Here is a 17,107-nt window from a genome sequence, read left to right as displayed (position 1 = left end):
AAGCCTCCAACTTCAGCTTCACTCACCACCTCGACGTCCGCCGAAGTCCCACGCCGTGCTGGGAGCTGGGCCCTCTGGGCAAAAGATGCTGCGCTTGCAAAGCAGCGGACAAGAGGCTGCAGCCCTGCTTACAGGGGGCCCAAGCCGCTGCCTAGACTGCAAAGTGCCCGGGGACTCCAGAGCACCGGCCCTGACTTACAGGGCGGCCCTGCTCCCCAAGGCCTACGGAGGCTCCTTCTCTCCAAATCCGGGCCACTCCCCACTAACGGGGAGGGCGCCCAACACAGGCTGCCAGCTGAAGGGAGCACAAAGGCTCCCAGACCCGCAGCCTGCTTACAGGCCGGTCCACACCCAGGGAGCCACGGAGCTCGGCCTTCCCCAAGGGTGACAGGAACCAGACTCCACACTCGGACAGTGGGGATCTCGGCCTAAAGCCGAAGCGCCCCGAGGGGCCGGGAGCCCAGCCCCGAGGACAGGGGGGGCACACGCCCGGCCCCACCACTCCTGGCCCCACGCCTCTGAAAGGCCGGGTCCAGGGATACCCGCCTGGTTGAGGGGGTCCCTCCAACCGCCCGCCGAGGCCAGGGGACGCACATAACCCCACTTACGGGGCCGTCCCCCGCAACCCGGCACCCCCCAACAAGCACCACGGAGCACAGGCTCCGGCCTGCGTCCCACTCAGGAACAGGCCGGAGCCCAGCCGCAGCGCAGCACGGCAACATGGCCGGCGGCAGGAGCCCGACGAGCCTCCTCTACGAGGCTGCCACAGGAGGTGGCAACAGCACTTCTTCAACCTGCTCCCGGGCAAGGGCCTGGGAGCAGTGGTTCCTGTCACCTGGCTAAAGCAGTCTTCCCAGCCCTGCTTACAGGCACCTGGGGCTGCTCCGTGGGACAAAGGGACAAGGGGCTCCTCCTGGGGCAACGTCCTGGCACGGGCCCTGACTACAGGGCCCGCACGCTGCTGCTTCACCAGCACAAAGGGCACCCTAGGCCCAGACCCAGGCCCTGGCTACAGGCGGGTCACGCTGCCGCTAAGCCGCTTTGTGCCGCCCTCAGCAAGCAGGGGCAAGGCCAGACGCTTTCTCCACCCGAGCATTTTGGGGACCTGCTTGTGGCGGCACAGAACTCCTCTTTCTCTCCTGGGAAGTCCAAGCTAACCTGCTCTGTATCTAAAGCGGGGGCTAAAGCACAATCACACTCGCTCACTCGCACCAAGCTAAGGGGAAGACAGGGGAGGGAGGGGGAGACAGTCCCAGAAGAGGGAGCGAGTTCCGTGCGGCCAACCTGCTCAAAGGGAGCCATCCCTACTGCTCAGTGGCAGATCAAAGCATCAGACCTGCACCGCACTGCACTGCGAGGAGGGCACAGGGGCCTCGACGTGCTGAGGCGCTTCAGGCCTGCAACAGGGACAAAGGCTGTGACACGCCCCGACTACAGGGGGTCACGCTGCCCAGGGGCCAGCAGCAGGCAGAAAGCTGCCAAGGGCTGGGGAAAGGGAAAAGCCCTGCCCTGTTTACAGGGCGGCCAGGCCGGGGGCTTGGGGAGCTCCGTTTCCCCCCTCAGGTGCGGAGACAGGGGCTCTCACCCTCCTTACAGGGTTGCCCCCGTCTCCGGGCAGCCAAAGGAGCACAACGGCAAAATGCCAACCACAGCAAACACCCAGCCCTGCACACAGGGAGGGGGCCAAGCGCAACGTCAGCCACGGCACCTTCAAGGTGCCCTGGCCATGCCATGAAGCCCTTTTACCCAGAGGGCCGCTCGTGCTCCTTCTTCACCTCCACGCTGGCTCTTGCCGCGCCGGTCCTCTCTTGGGCCTGAAGCCGCCGCTTCTCCTTCTCACTCTTGCCTCGCCGGTCCTCTCTTGAGCCCGAAGCCGCCGCCTCTGCAGCTCGCTCTTGCCTCGCCGGTCCTCTCTTGAGCCCGAAGCCGCCGCCTCTCCTTCTCGCTCTTGCCTCGCCGGTCCTCTCTTGAGCCCGACGCGTCAGCACTTGCCTCGTCGTCCCACGGTTTCTGCCAATGGACAACAACACACTCTGTCCTCAGAAGCTCCAGCTCCTCAAAGGAGCCGCCACCCAACAGCCCCACAGCGACATCCTCACGCCACCACCCTCAGAACCCCCCACAGCTGCCCAAAAGCCTCCAACTTCAGCTTCACTCACCACCTCGACGTCCGCCGAAGTCCCACGCCGTGCTGGGAGCTGGGCCCTCTGGGCAAAAGATGCTGCGCTTGCAAAGCAGCGGACAAGAGGCTGCAGCCCTGCTTACAGGGGGCCCAAGCCGCTGCCTAGACTGCAAAGTGCCCGGGGACTCCAGAGCACCGGCCCTGACTTACAGGGCGGCCCTGCTCCCCAAGGCCTACGGAGGCTCCTTCTCTCCAAATCCGGGCCACTCCCCACTAACGGGGAGGGCGCCCAACACAGGCTGCCAGCTGAAGGGAGCACAAAGGCTCCCAGACCCGCAGCCTGCTTACAGGCCGGTCCACACCCAGGGAGCCACGGAGCTCGGCCTTCCCCAAGGGTGACAGGAACCAGACTCCACACTCGGACAGTGGGGATCTCGGCCTAAAGCCGAAGCGCCCCGAGGGGCCGGGAGCCCAGCCCCGAGGACAGGGGGGGCACACGCCCGGCCCCACCACTCCTGGCCCCACGCCTCTGAAAGGCCGGGTCCAGGGATACCCGCCTGGTTGAGGGGGTCCCTCCAACCGCCCGCCGAGGCCAGGGGACGCACATAACCCCACTTACGGGGCCGTCCCCCGCAACCCGGCACCCCCCAACAAGCACCACGGAGCACAGGCTCCGGCCTGCGTCCCACTCAGGAACAGGCCGGAGCCCAGCCGCAGCGCAGCACGGCAACATGGCCGGCGGCAGGAGCCCGACGAGCCTCCTCTACGAGGCTGCCACAGGAGGTGGCAACAGCACTTCTTCAACCTGCTCCCGGGCAAGGGCCTGGGAGCAGTGGTTCCTGTCACCTGGCTAAAGCAGTCTTCCCAGCCCTGCTTACAGGCACCTGGGGCTGCTCCGTGGGACAAAGGGACAAGGGGCTCCTCCTGGGGCAACGTCCTGGCACGGGCCCTGACTACAGGGCCCGCACGCTGCTGCTTCACCAGCACAAAGGGCACCCTAGGCCCAGACCCAGGCCCTGGCTACAGGCGGGTCACGCTGCCGCTAAGCCGCTTTGTGCCGCCCTCAGCAAGCAGGGGCAAGGCCAGACGCTTTCTCCACCCGAGCATTTTGGGGACCTGCTTGTGGCGGCACAGAACTCCTCTTTCTCTCCTGGGAAGTCCAAGCTAACCTGCTCTGTATCTAAAGCGGGGGCTAAAGCACAATCACACTCGCTCACTCGCACCAAGCTAAGGGGAAGACAGGGGAGGGAGGGGGAGACAGTCCCAGAAGAGGGAGCGAGTTCCGTGCGGCCAACCTGCTCAAAGGGAGCCATCCCTACTGCTCAGTGGCAGATCAAAGCATCAGACCTGCACCGCACTGCACTGCGAGGAGGGCACAGGGGCCTCGACGTGCTGAGGCGCTTCAGGCCTGCAACAGGGACAAAGGCTGTGACACGCCCCGACTACAGGGGGTCACGCTGCCCAGGGGCCAGCAGCAGGCAGAAAGCTGCCAAGGGCTGGGGAAAGGGAAAAGCCCTGCCCTGTTTACAGGGCGGCCAGGCCGGGGGCTTGGGGAGCTCCGTTTCCCCCCTCAGGTGCGGAGACAGGGGCTCTCACCCTCCTTACAGGGTTGCCCCCGTCTCCGGGCAGCCAAAGGAGCACAACGGCAAAATGCCAACCACAGCAAACACCCAGCCCTGCACACAGGGAGGGGGCCAAGCGCAACGTCAGCCACGGCACCTTCAAGGTGCCCTGGCCATGCCATGAAGCCCTTTTACCCAGAGGGCCGCTCGTGCTCCTTCTTCACCTCCACGCTGGCTCTTGCCGCGCCGGTCCTCTCTTGGGCCTGAAGCCGCCGCTTCTCCTTCTCACTCTTGCCTCGCCGGTCCTCTCTTGAGCCCGAAGCCGCCGCCTCTCCTTCTCGCTCTTGCCTCGCCGGTCCTCTCTTGAGCCCGACGCGTCAGCACTTGCCTCGTCGTCCCACGGTTTCTGCCAATGGACAACAACACACTCTGTCCTCAGAAGCTCCAGCTCCTCAAAGGAGCCGCCACCCAACAGCCCCACAGCGACATCCTCACGCCACCACCCTCAGAACCCCCCACAGCTGCCCAAAAGCCTCCAACTTCAGCTTCACTCACCACCTCGACGTCCGCCGAAGTCCCACGCCGTGCTGGGAGCTGGGCCCTCTGGGCAAAAGATGCTGCGCTTGCAAAGCAGCGGACAAGAGGCTGCAGCCCTGCTTACAGGGGGCCCAAGCCGCTGCCTAGACTGCAAAGTGCCCGGGGACTCCAGAGCACCGGCCCTGACTTACAGGGCGGCCCTGCTCCCCAAGGCCTACGGAGGCTCCTTCTCTCCAAATCCGGGCCACTCCCCACTAACGGGGAGGGCGCCCAACACAGGCTGCCAGCTGAAGGGAGCACAAAGGCTCCCAGACCCGCAGCCTGCTTACAGGCCGGTCCACACCCAGGGAGCCACGGAGCTCGGCCTTCCCCAAGGGTGACAGGAACCAGACTCCACACTCGGACAGTGGGGATCTCGGCCTAAAGCCGAAGCGCCCCGAGGGGCCGGGAGCCCAGCCCCGAGGACAGGGGGGGCACACGCCCGGCCCCACCACTCCTGGCCCCACGCCTCTGAAAGGCCGGGTCCAGGGATACCCGCCTGGTTGAGGGGGTCCCTCCAACCGCCCGCCGAGGCCAGGGGACGCACATAACCCCACTTACGGGGCCGTCCCCCGCAACCCGGCACCCCCCAACAAGCACCACGGAGCACAGGCTCCGGCCTGCGTCCCACTCAGGAACAGGCCGGAGCCCAGCCGCAGCGCAGCACGGCAACATGGCCGGCGGCAGGAGCCCGACGAGCCTCCTCTACGAGGCTGCCACAGGAGGTGGCAACAGCACTTCTTCAACCTGCTCCCGGGCAAGGGCCTGGGAGCAGTGGTTCCTGTCACCTGGCTAAAGCAGTCTTCCCAGCCCTGCTTACAGGCACCTGGGGCTGCTCCGTGGGACAAAGGGACAAGGGGCTCCTCCTGGGGCAACGTCCTGGCACGGGCCCTGACTACAGGGCCCGCACGCTGCTGCTTCACCAGCACAAAGGGCACCCTAGGCCCAGACCCAGGCCCTGGCTACAGGCGGGTCACGCTGCCGCTAAGCCGCTTTGTGCCGCCCTCAGCAAGCAGGGGCAAGGCCAGACGCTTTCTCCACCCGAGCATTTTGGGGACCTGCTTGTGGCGGCACAGAACTCCTCTTTCTCTCCTGGGAAGTCCAAGCTAACCTGCTCTGTATCTAAAGCGGGGGCTAAAGCACAATCACACTCGCTCACTCGCACCAAGCTAAGGGGAAGACAGGGGAGGGAGGGGGAGACAGTCCCAGAAGAGGGAGCGAGTTCCGTGCGGCCAACCTGCTCAAAGGGAGCCATCCCTACTGCTCAGTGGCAGATCAAAGCATCAGACCTGCACCGCACTGCACTGCGAGGAGGGCACAGGGGCCTCGACGTGCTGAGGCGCTTCAGGCCTGCAACAGGGACAAAGGCTGTGACACGCCCCGACTACAGGGGGTCACGCTGCCCAGGGGCCAGCAGCAGGCAGAAAGCTGCCAAGGGCTGGGGAAAGGGAAAAGCCCTGCCCTGTTTACAGGGCGGCCAGGCCGGGGGCTTGGGGAGCTCCGTTTCCCCCCTCAGGTGCGGAGACAGGGGCTCTCACCCTCCTTACAGGGTTGCCCCCGTCTCCGGGCAGCCAAAGGAGCACAACGGCAAAATGCCAACCACAGCAAACACCCAGCCCTGCACACAGGGAGGGGGCCAAGCGCAACGTCAGCCACGGCACCTTCAAGGTGCCCTGGCCATGCCATGAAGCCCTTTTACCCAGAGGGCCGCTCGTGCTCCTTCTTCACCTCCACGCTGGCTCTTGCCGCGCCGGTCCTCTCTTGGGCCTGAAGCCGCCGCTTCTCCTTCTCACTCTTGCCTCGCCGGTCCTCTCTTGAGCCCGAAGCCGCCGCCTCTGCAGCTCGCTCTTGCCTCGCCGGTCCTCTCTTGAGCCCGAAGCCGCCGCCTCTCCTTCTCGCTCTTGCCTCGCCGGTCCTCTCTTGAGCCCGACGCGTCAGCACTTGCCTCGTCGTCCCACGGTTTCTGCCAATGGACAACAACACACTCTGTCCTCAGAAGCTCCAGCTCCTCAAAGGAGCCGCCACCCAACAGCCCCACAGCGACATCCTCACGCCACCACCCTCAGAACCCCCCACAGCTGCCCAAAAGCCTCCAACTTCAGCTTCACTCACCACCTCGACGTCCGCCGAAGTCCCACGCCGTGCTGGGAGCTGGGCCCTCTGGGCAAAAGATGCTGCGCTTGCAAAGCAGCGGACAAGAGGCTGCAGCCCTGCTTACAGGGGGCCCAAGCCGCTGCCTAGACTGCAAAGTGCCCGGGGACTCCAGAGCACCGGCCCTGACTTACAGGGCGGCCCTGCTCCCCAAGGCCTACGGAGGCTCCTTCTCTCCAAATCCGGGCCACTCCCCACTAACGGGGAGGGCGCCCAACACAGGCTGCCAGCTGAAGGGAGCACAAAGGCTCCCAGACCCGCAGCCTGCTTACAGGCCGGTCCACACCCAGGGAGCCACGGAGCTCGGCCTTCCCCAAGGGTGACAGGAACCAGACTCCACACTCGGACAGTGGGGATCTCGGCCTAAAGCCGAAGCGCCCCGAGGGGCCGGGAGCCCAGCCCCGAGGACAGGGGGGGCACACGCCCGGCCCCACCACTCCTGGCCCCACGCCTCTGAAAGGCCGGGTCCAGGGATACCCGCCTGGTTGAGGGGGTCCCTCCAACCGCCCGCCGAGGCCAGGGGACGCACATAACCCCACTTACGGGGCCGTCCCCCGCAACCCGGCACCCCCCAACAAGCACCACGGAGCACAGGCTCCGGCCTGCGTCCCACTCAGGAACAGGCCGGAGCCCAGCCGCAGCGCAGCACGGCAACATGGCCGGCGGCAGGAGCCCGACGAGCCTCCTCTACGAGGCTGCCACAGGAGGTGGCAACAGCACTTCTTCAACCTGCTCCCGGGCAAGGGCCTGGGAGCAGTGGTTCCTGTCACCTGGCTAAAGCAGTCTTCCCAGCCCTGCTTACAGGCACCTGGGGCTGCTCCGTGGGACAAAGGGACAAGGGGCTCCTCCTGGGGCAACGTCCTGGCACGGGCCCTGACTACAGGGCCCGCACGCTGCTGCTTCACCAGCACAAAGGGCACCCTAGGCCCAGACCCAGGCCCTGGCTACAGGCGGGTCACGCTGCCGCTAAGCCGCTTTGTGCCGCCCTCAGCAAGCAGGGGCAAGGCCAGACGCTTTCTCCACCCGAGCATTTTGGGGACCTGCTTGTGGCGGCACAGAACTCCTCTTTCTCTCCTGGGAAGTCCAAGCTAACCTGCTCTGTATCTAAAGCGGGGGCTAAAGCACAATCACACTCGCTCACTCGCACCAAGCTAAGGGGAAGACAGGGGAGGGAGGGGGAGACAGTCCCAGAAGAGGGAGCGAGTTCCGTGCGGCCAACCTGCTCAAAGGGAGCCATCCCTACTGCTCAGTGGCAGATCAAAGCATCAGACCTGCACCGCACTGCACTGCGAGGAGGGCACAGGGGCCTCGACGTGCTGAGGCGCTTCAGGCCTGCAACAGGGACAAAGGCTGTGACACGCCCCGACTACAGGGGGTCACGCTGCCCAGGGGCCAGCAGCAGGCAGAAAGCTGCCAAGGGCTGGGGAAAGGGAAAAGCCCTGCCCTGTTTACAGGGCGGCCAGGCCGGGGGCTTGGGGAGCTCCGTTTCCCCCCTCAGGTGCGGAGACAGGGGCTCTCACCCTCCTTACAGGGTTGCCCCCGTCTCCGGGCAGCCAAAGGAGCACAACGGCAAAATGCCAACCACAGCAAACACCCAGCCCTGCACACAGGGAGGGGGCCAAGCGCAACGTCAGCCACGGCACCTTCAAGGTGCCCTGGCCATGCCATGAAGCCCTTTTACCCAGAGGGCCGCTCGTGCTCCTTCTTCACCTCCACGCTGGCTCTTGCCGCGCCGGTCCTCTCTTGGGCCTGAAGCCGCCGCTTCTCCTTCTCACTCTTGCCTCGCCGGTCCTCTCTTGAGCCCGAAGCCGCCGCCTCTGCAGCTCGCTCTTGCCTCGCCGGTCCTCTCTTGAGCCCGAAGCCGCCGCCTCTCCTTCTCGCTCTTGCCTCGCCGGTCCTCTCTTGAGCCCGACGCGTCAGCACTTGCCTCGTCGTCCCACGGTTTCTGCCAATGGACAACAACACACTCTGTCCTCAGAAGCTCCAGCTCCTCAAAGGAGCCGCCACCCAACAGCCCCACAGCGACATCCTCACGCCACCACCCTCAGAACCCCCCACAGCTGCCCAAAAGCCTCCAACTTCAGCTTCACTCACCACCTCGACGTCCGCCGAAGTCCCACGCCGTGCTGGGAGCTGGGCCCTCTGGGCAAAAGATGCTGCGCTTGCAAAGCAGCGGACAAGAGGCTGCAGCCCTGCTTACAGGGGGCCCAAGCCGCTGCCTAGACTGCAAAGTGCCCGGGGACTCCAGAGCACCGGCCCTGACTTACAGGGCGGCCCTGCTCCCCAAGGCCTACGGAGGCTCCTTCTCTCCAAATCCGGGCCACTCCCCACTAACGGGGAGGGCGCCCAACACAGGCTGCCAGCTGAAGGGAGCACAAAGGCTCCCAGACCCGCAGCCTGCTTACAGGCCGGTCCACACCCAGGGAGCCACGGAGCTCGGCCTTCCCCAAGGGTGACAGGAACCAGACTCCACACTCGGACAGTGGGGATCTCGGCCTAAAGCCGAAGCGCCCCGAGGGGCCGGGAGCCCAGCCCCGAGGACAGGGGGGGCACACGCCCGGCCCCACCACTCCTGGCCCCACGCCTCTGAAAGGCCGGGTCCAGGGATACCCGCCTGGTTGAGGGGGTCCCTCCAACCGCCCGCCGAGGCCAGGGGACGCACATAACCCCACTTACGGGGCCGTCCCCCGCAACCCGGCACCCCCCAACAAGCACCACGGAGCACAGGCTCCGGCCTGCGTCCCACTCAGGAACAGGCCGGAGCCCAGCCGCAGCGCAGCACGGCAACATGGCCGGCGGCAGGAGCCCGACGAGCCTCCTCTACGAGGCTGCCACAGGAGGTGGCAACAGCACTTCTTCAACCTGCTCCCGGGCAAGGGCCTGGGAGCAGTGGTTCCTGTCACCTGGCTAAAGCAGTCTTCCCAGCCCTGCTTACAGGCACCTGGGGCTGCTCCGTGGGACAAAGGGACAAGGGGCTCCTCCTGGGGCAACGTCCTGGCACGGGCCCTGACTACAGGGCCCGCACGCTGCTGCTTCACCAGCACAAAGGGCACCCTAGGCCCAGACCCAGGCCCTGGCTACAGGCGGGTCACGCTGCCGCTAAGCCGCTTTGTGCCGCCCTCAGCAAGCAGGGGCAAGGCCAGACGCTTTCTCCACCCGAGCATTTTGGGGACCTGCTTGTGGCGGCACAGAACTCCTCTTTCTCTCCTGGGAAGTCCAAGCTAACCTGCTCTGTATCTAAAGCGGGGGCTAAAGCACAATCACACTCGCTCACTCGCACCAAGCTAAGGGGAAGACAGGGGAGGGAGGGGGAGACAGTCCCAGAAGAGGGAGCGAGTTCCGTGCGGCCAACCTGCTCAAAGGGAGCCATCCCTACTGCTCAGTGGCAGATCAAAGCATCAGACCTGCACCGCACTGCACTGCGAGGAGGGCACAGGGGCCTCGACGTGCTGAGGCGCTTCAGGCCTGCAACAGGGACAAAGGCTGTGACACGCCCCGACTACAGGGGGTCACGCTGCCCAGGGGCCAGCAGCAGGCAGAAAGCTGCCAAGGGCTGGGGAAAGGGAAAAGCCCTGCCCTGTTTACAGGGCGGCCAGGCCGGGGGCTTGGGGAGCTCCGTTTCCCCCCTCAGGTGCGGAGACAGGGGCTCTCACCCTCCTTACAGGGTTGCCCCCGTCTCCGGGCAGCCAAAGGAGCACAACGGCAAAATGCCAACCACAGCAAACACCCAGCCCTGCACACAGGGAGGGGGCCAAGCGCAACGTCAGCCACGGCACCTTCAAGGTGCCCTGGCCATGCCATGAAGCCCTTTTACCCAGAGGGCCGCTCGTGCTCCTTCTTCACCTCCACGCTGGCTCTTGCCGCGCCGGTCCTCTCTTGGGCCTGAAGCCGCCGCTTCTCCTTCTCACTCTTGCCTCGCCGGTCCTCTCTTGAGCCCGAAGCCGCCGCCTCTGCAGCTCGCTCTTGCCTCGCCGGTCCTCTCTTGAGCCCGACGCGTCAGCACTTGCCTCGTCGTCCCACGGTTTCTGCCAATGGACAACAACACACTCTGTCCTCAGAAGCTCCAGCTCCTCAAAGGAGCCGCCACCCAACAGCCCCACAGCGACATCCTCACGCCACCACCCTCAGAACCCCCCACAGCTGCCCAAAAGCCTCCAACTTCAGCTTCACTCACCACCTCGACGTCCGCCGAAGTCCCACGCCGTGCTGGGAGCTGGGCCCTCTGGGCAAAAGATGCTGCGCTTGCAAAGCAGCGGACAAGAGGCTGCAGCCCTGCTTACAGGGGGCCCAAGCCGCTGCCTAGACTGCAAAGTGCCCGGGGACTCCAGAGCACCGGCCCTGACTTACAGGGCGGCCCTGCTCCCCAAGGCCTACGGAGGCTCCTTCTCTCCAAATCCGGGCCACTCCCCACTAACGGGGAGGGCGCCCAACACAGGCTGCCAGCTGAAGGGAGCACAAAGGCTCCCAGACCCGCAGCCTGCTTACAGGCCGGTCCACACCCAGGGAGCCACGGAGCTCGGCCTTCCCCAAGGGTGACAGGAACCAGACTCCACACTCGGACAGTGGGGATCTCGGCCTAAAGCCGAAGCGCCCCGAGGGGCCGGGAGCCCAGCCCCGAGGACAGGGGGGGCACACGCCCGGCCCCACCACTCCTGGCCCCACGCCTCTGAAAGGCCGGGTCCAGGGATACCCGCCTGGTTGAGGGGGTCCCTCCAACCGCCCGCCGAGGCCAGGGGACGCACATAACCCCACTTACGGGGCCGTCCCCCGCAACCCGGCACCCCCCAACAAGCACCACGGAGCACAGGCTCCGGCCTGCGTCCCACTCAGGAACAGGCCGGAGCCCAGCCGCAGCGCAGCACGGCAACATGGCCGGCGGCAGGAGCCCGACGAGCCTCCTCTACGAGGCTGCCACAGGAGGTGGCAACAGCACTTCTTCAACCTGCTCCCGGGCAAGGGCCTGGGAGCAGTGGTTCCTGTCACCTGGCTAAAGCAGTCTTCCCAGCCCTGCTTACAGGCACCTGGGGCTGCTCCGTGGGACAAAGGGACAAGGGGCTCCTCCTGGGGCAACGTCCTGGCACGGGCCCTGACTACAGGGCCCGCACGCTGCTGCTTCACCAGCACAAAGGGCACCCTAGGCCCAGACCCAGGCCCTGGCTACAGGCGGGTCACGCTGCCGCTAAGCCGCTTTGTGCCGCCCTCAGCAAGCAGGGGCAAGGCCAGACGCTTTCTCCACCCGAGCATTTTGGGGACCTGCTTGTGGCGGCACAGAACTCCTCTTTCTCTCCTGGGAAGTCCAAGCTAACCTGCTCTGTATCTAAAGCGGGGGCTAAAGCACAATCACACTCGCTCACTCGCACCAAGCTAAGGGGAAGACAGGGGAGGGAGGGGGAGACAGTCCCAGAAGAGGGAGCGAGTTCCGTGCGGCCAACCTGCTCAAAGGGAGCCATCCCTACTGCTCAGTGGCAGATCAAAGCATCAGACCTGCACCGCACTGCACTGCGAGGAGGGCACAGGGGCCTCGACGTGCTGAGGCGCTTCAGGCCTGCAACAGGGACAAAGGCTGTGACACGCCCCGACTACAGGGGGTCACGCTGCCCAGGGGCCAGCAGCAGGCAGAAAGCTGCCAAGGGCTGGGGAAAGGGAAAAGCCCTGCCCTGTTTACAGGGCGGCCAGGCCGGGGGCTTGGGGAGCTCCGTTTCCCCCCTCAGGTGCGGAGACAGGGGCTCTCACCCTCCTTACAGGGTTGCCCCCGTCTCCGGGCAGCCAAAGGAGCACAACGGCAAAATGCCAACCACAGCAAACACCCAGCCCTGCACACAGGGAGGGGGCCAAGCGCAACGTCAGCCACGGCACCTTCAAGGTGCCCTGGCCATGCCATGAAGCCCTTTTACCCAGAGGGCCGCTCGTGCTCCTTCTTCACCTCCACGCTGGCTCTTGCCGCGCCGGTCCTCTCTTGGGCCTGAAGCCGCCGCTTCTCCTTCTCACTCTTGCCTCGCCGGTCCTCTCTTGAGCCCGAAGCCGCCGCCTCTGCAGCTCGCTCTTGCCTCGCCGGTCCTCTCTTGAGCCCGAAGCCGCCGCCTCTCCTTCTCGCTCTTGCCTCGCCGGTCCTCTCTTGAGCCCGACGCGTCAGCACTTGCCTCGTCGTCCCACGGTTTCTGCCAATGGACAACAACACACTCTGTCCTCAGAAGCTCCAGCTCCTCAAAGGAGCCGCCACCCAACAGCCCCACAGCGACATCCTCACGCCACCACCCTCAGAACCCCCCACAGCTGCCCAAAAGCCTCCAACTTCAGCTTCACTCACCACCTCGACGTCCGCCGAAGTCCCACGCCGTGCTGGGAGCTGGGCCCTCTGGGCAAAAGATGCTGCGCTTGCAAAGCAGCGGACAAGAGGCTGCAGCCCTGCTTACAGGGGGCCCAAGCCGCTGCCTAGACTGCAAAGTGCCCGGGGACTCCAGAGCACCGGCCCTGACTTACAGGGCGGCCCTGCTCCCCAAGGCCTACGGAGGCTCCTTCTCTCCAAATCCGGGCCACTCCCCACTAACGGGGAGGGCGCCCAACACAGGCTGCCAGCTGAAGGGAGCACAAAGGCTCCCAGACCCGCAGCCTGCTTACAGGCCGGTCCACACCCAGGGAGCCACGGAGCTCGGCCTTCCCCAAGGGTGACAGGAACCAGACTCCACACTCGGACAGTGGGGATCTCGGCCTAAAGCCGAAGCGCCCCGAGGGGCCGGGAGCCCAGCCCCGAGGACAGGGGGGGCACACGCCCGGCCCCACCACTCCTGGCCCCACGCCTCTGAAAGGCCGGGTCCAGGGATACCCGCCTGGTTGAGGGGGTCCCTCCAACCGCCCGCCGAGGCCAGGGGACGCACATAACCCCACTTACGGGGCCGTCCCCCGCAACCCGGCACCCCCCAACAAGCACCACGGAGCACAGGCTCCGGCCTGCGTCCCACTCAGGAACAGGCCGGAGCCCAGCCGCAGCGCAGCACGGCAACATGGCCGGCGGCAGGAGCCCGACGAGCCTCCTCTACGAGGCTGCCACAGGAGGTGGCAACAGCACTTCTTCAACCTGCTCCCGGGCAAGGGCCTGGGAGCAGTGGTTCCTGTCACCTGGCTAAAGCAGTCTTCCCAGCCCTGCTTACAGGCACCTGGGGCTGCTCCGTGGGACAAAGGGACAAGGGGCTCCTCCTGGGGCAACGTCCTGGCACGGGCCCTGACTACAGGGCCCGCACGCTGCTGCTTCACCAGCACAAAGGGCACCCTAGGCCCAGACCCAGGCCCTGGCTACAGGCGGGTCACGCTGCCGCTAAGCCGCTTTGTGCCGCCCTCAGCAAGCAGGGGCAAGGCCAGACGCTTTCTCCACCCGAGCATTTTGGGGACCTGCTTGTGGCGGCACAGAACTCCTCTTTCTCTCCTGGGAAGTCCAAGCTAACCTGCTCTGTATCTAAAGCGGGGGCTAAAGCACAATCACACTCGCTCACTCGCACCAAGCTAAGGGGAAGACAGGGGAGGGAGGGGGAGACAGTCCCAGAAGAGGGAGCGAGTTCCGTGCGGCCAACCTGCTCAAAGGGAGCCATCCCTACTGCTCAGTGGCAGATCAAAGCATCAGACCTGCACCGCACTGCACTGCGAGGAGGGCACAGGGGCCTCGACGTGCTGAGGCGCTTCAGGCCTGCAACAGGGACAAAGGCTGTGACACGCCCCGACTACAGGGGGTCACGCTGCCCAGGGGCCAGCAGCAGGCAGAAAGCTGCCAAGGGCTGGGGAAAGGGAAAAGCCCTGCCCTGTTTACAGGGCGGCCAGGCCGGGGGCTTGGGGAGCTCCGTTTCCCCCCTCAGGTGCGGAGACAGGGGCTCTCACCCTCCTTACAGGGTTGCCCCCGTCTCCGGGCAGCCAAAGGAGCACAACGGCAAAATGCCAACCACAGCAAACACCCAGCCCTGCACACAGGGAGGGGGCCAAGCGCAACGTCAGCCACGGCACCTTCAAGGTGCCCTGGCCATGCCATGAAGCCCTTTTACCCAGAGGGCCGCTCGTGCTCCTTCTTCACCTCCACGCTGGCTCTTGCCGCGCCGGTCCTCTCTTGGGCCTGAAGCCGCCGCTTCTCCTTCTCACTCTTGCCTCGCCGGTCCTCTCTTGAGCCCGAAGCCGCCGCCTCTGCAGCTCGCTCTTGCCTCGCCGGTCCTCTCTTGAGCCCGAAGCCGCCGCCTCTCCTTCTCGCTCTTGCCTCGCCGGTCCTCTCTTGAGCCCGACGCGTCAGCACTTGCCTCGTCGTCCCACGGTTTCTGCCAATGGACAACAACACACTCTGTCCTCAGAAGCTCCAGCTCCTCAAAGGAGCCGCCACCCAACAGCCCCACAGCGACATCCTCACGCCACCACCCTCAGAACCCCCCACAGCTGCCCAAAAGCCTCCAACTTCAGCTTCACTCACCACCTCGACGTCCGCCGAAGTCCCACGCCGTGCTGGGAGCTGGGCCCTCTGGGCAAAAGATGCTGCGCTTGCAAAGCAGCGGACAAGAGGCTGCAGCCCTGCTTACAGGGGGCCCAAGCCGCTGCCTAGACTGCAAAGTGCCCGGGGACTCCAGAGCACCGGCCCTGACTTACAGGGCGGCCCTGCTCCCCAAGGCCTACGGAGGCTCCTTCTCTCCAAATCCGGGCCACTCCCCACTAACGGGGAGGGCGCCCAACACAGGCTGCCAGCTGAAGGGAGCACAAAGGCTCCCAGACCCGCAGCCTGCTTACAGGCCGGTCCACACCCAGGGAGCCACGGAGCTCGGCCTTCCCCAAGGGTGACAGGAACCAGACTCCACACTCGGACAGTGGGGATCTCGGCCTAAAGCCGAAGCGCCCCGAGGGGCCGGGAGCCCAGCCCCGAGGACAGGGGGGGCACACGCCCGGCCCCACCACTCCTGGCCCCACGCCTCTGAAAGGCCGGGTCCAGGGATACCCGCCTGGTTGAGGGGGTCCCTCCAACCGCCCGCCGAGGCCAGGGGACGCACATAACCCCACTTACGGGGCCGTCCCCCGCAACCCGGCACCCCCCAACAAGCACCACGGAGCACAGGCTCCGGCCTGCGTCCCACTCAGGAACAGGCCGGAGCCCAGCCGCAGCGCAGCACGGCAACATGGCCGGCGGCAGGAGCCCGACGAGCCTCCTCTACGAGGCTGCCACAGGAGGTGGCAACAGCACTTCTTCAACCTGCTCCCGGGCAAGGGCCTGGGAGCAGTGGTTCCTGTCACCTGGCTAAAGCAGTCTTCCCAGCCCTGCTTACAGGCACCTGGGGCTGCTCCGTGGGACAAAGGGACAAGGGGCTCCTCCTGGGGCAACGTCCTGGCACGGGCCCTGACTACAGGGCCCGCACGCTGCTGCTTCACCAGCACAAAGGGCACCCTAGGCCCAGACCCAGGCCCTGGCTACAGGCGGGTCACGCTGCCGCTAAGCCGCTTTGTGCCGCCCTCAGCAAGCAGGGGCAAGGCCAGACGCTTTCTCCACCCGAGCATTTTGGGGACCTGCTTGTGGCGGCACAGAACTCCTCTTTCTCTCCTGGGAAGTCCAAGCTAACCTGCTCTGTATCTAAAGCGGGGGCTAAAGCACAATCACACTCGCTCACTCGCACCAAGCTAAGGGGAAGACAGGGGAGGGAGGGGGAGACAGTCCCAGAAGAGGGAGCGAGTTCCGTGCGGCCAACCTGCTCAAAGGGAGCCATCCCTACTGCTCAGTGGCAGATCAAAGCATCAGACCTGCACCGCACTGCACTGCGAGGAGGGCACAGGGGCCTCGACGTGCTGAGGCGCTTCAGGCCTGCAACAGGGACAAAGGCTGTGACACGCCCCGACTACAGGGGGTCACGCTGCCCAGGGGCCAGCAGCAGGCAGAAAGCTGCCAAGGGCTGGGGAAAGGGAAAAGCCCTGCCCTGTTTACAGGGCGGCCAGGCCGGGGGCTTGGGGAGCTCCGTTTCCCCCCTCAGGTGCGGAGACAGGGGCTCTCACCCTCCTTACAGGGTTGCCCCCGTCTCCGGGCAGCCAAAGGAGCACAACGGCAAAATGCCAACCACAGCAAACACCCAGCCCTGCACACAGGGAGGGGGCCAAGCGCAACGTCAGCCACGGCACCTTCAAGGTGCCCTGGCCATGCCATGAAGCCCTTTTACCCAGAGGGCCGCTCGTGCTCCTTCTTCACCTCCACGCTGGCTCTTGCCGCGCCGGTCCTCTCTTGGGCCTGAAGCCGCCGCTTCTCCTTCTCACTCTTGCCTCGCCGGTCCTCTCTTGAGCCCGAAGCCGCCGCCTCTGCAGCTCGCTCTTGCCTCGCCGGTCCTCTCTTGAGCCCGAAGCCGCCGCCTCTCCTTCTCGCTCTTGCCTCGCCGGTCCTCTCTTGAGCCCGACGCGTCAGCACTTGCCTCGTCGTCCCACGGTTTCTGCCAATGGACAACAACACACTCTGTCCTCAGAAGCTCCAGCTCCTCAAAGGAGCCGCCACCCAACAGCCCCACAGCGACATCCTCACGCCACCACCCTCAGAACCCCCCACAGCTGCCCAAAAGCCTCCAACTTCAGCTTCACTCACCACCTCGACGTCCGCCGAAGTCCCACGCCGTGCTGGGAGCTGGGCCCTCTGGGCAAAAGATGCTGCGCTTGCAAAGCAGCGGACAAGAGGCTGCAGCCCTGCTTACAGGGGGCCCAAGCCGCT

Source organism: Catharus ustulatus, chromosome 4, assembly GCF_009819885.2.
Source record: "Catharus ustulatus isolate bCatUst1 chromosome 4, bCatUst1.pri.v2, whole genome shotgun sequence".
Taxonomy (NCBI): Eukaryota; Metazoa; Chordata; class Aves; order Passeriformes; family Turdidae; genus Catharus; species Catharus ustulatus.
The sequence above is the reverse complement of the archived record's forward strand: the minus strand, read 5'-3'. Positions refer to the sequence as shown.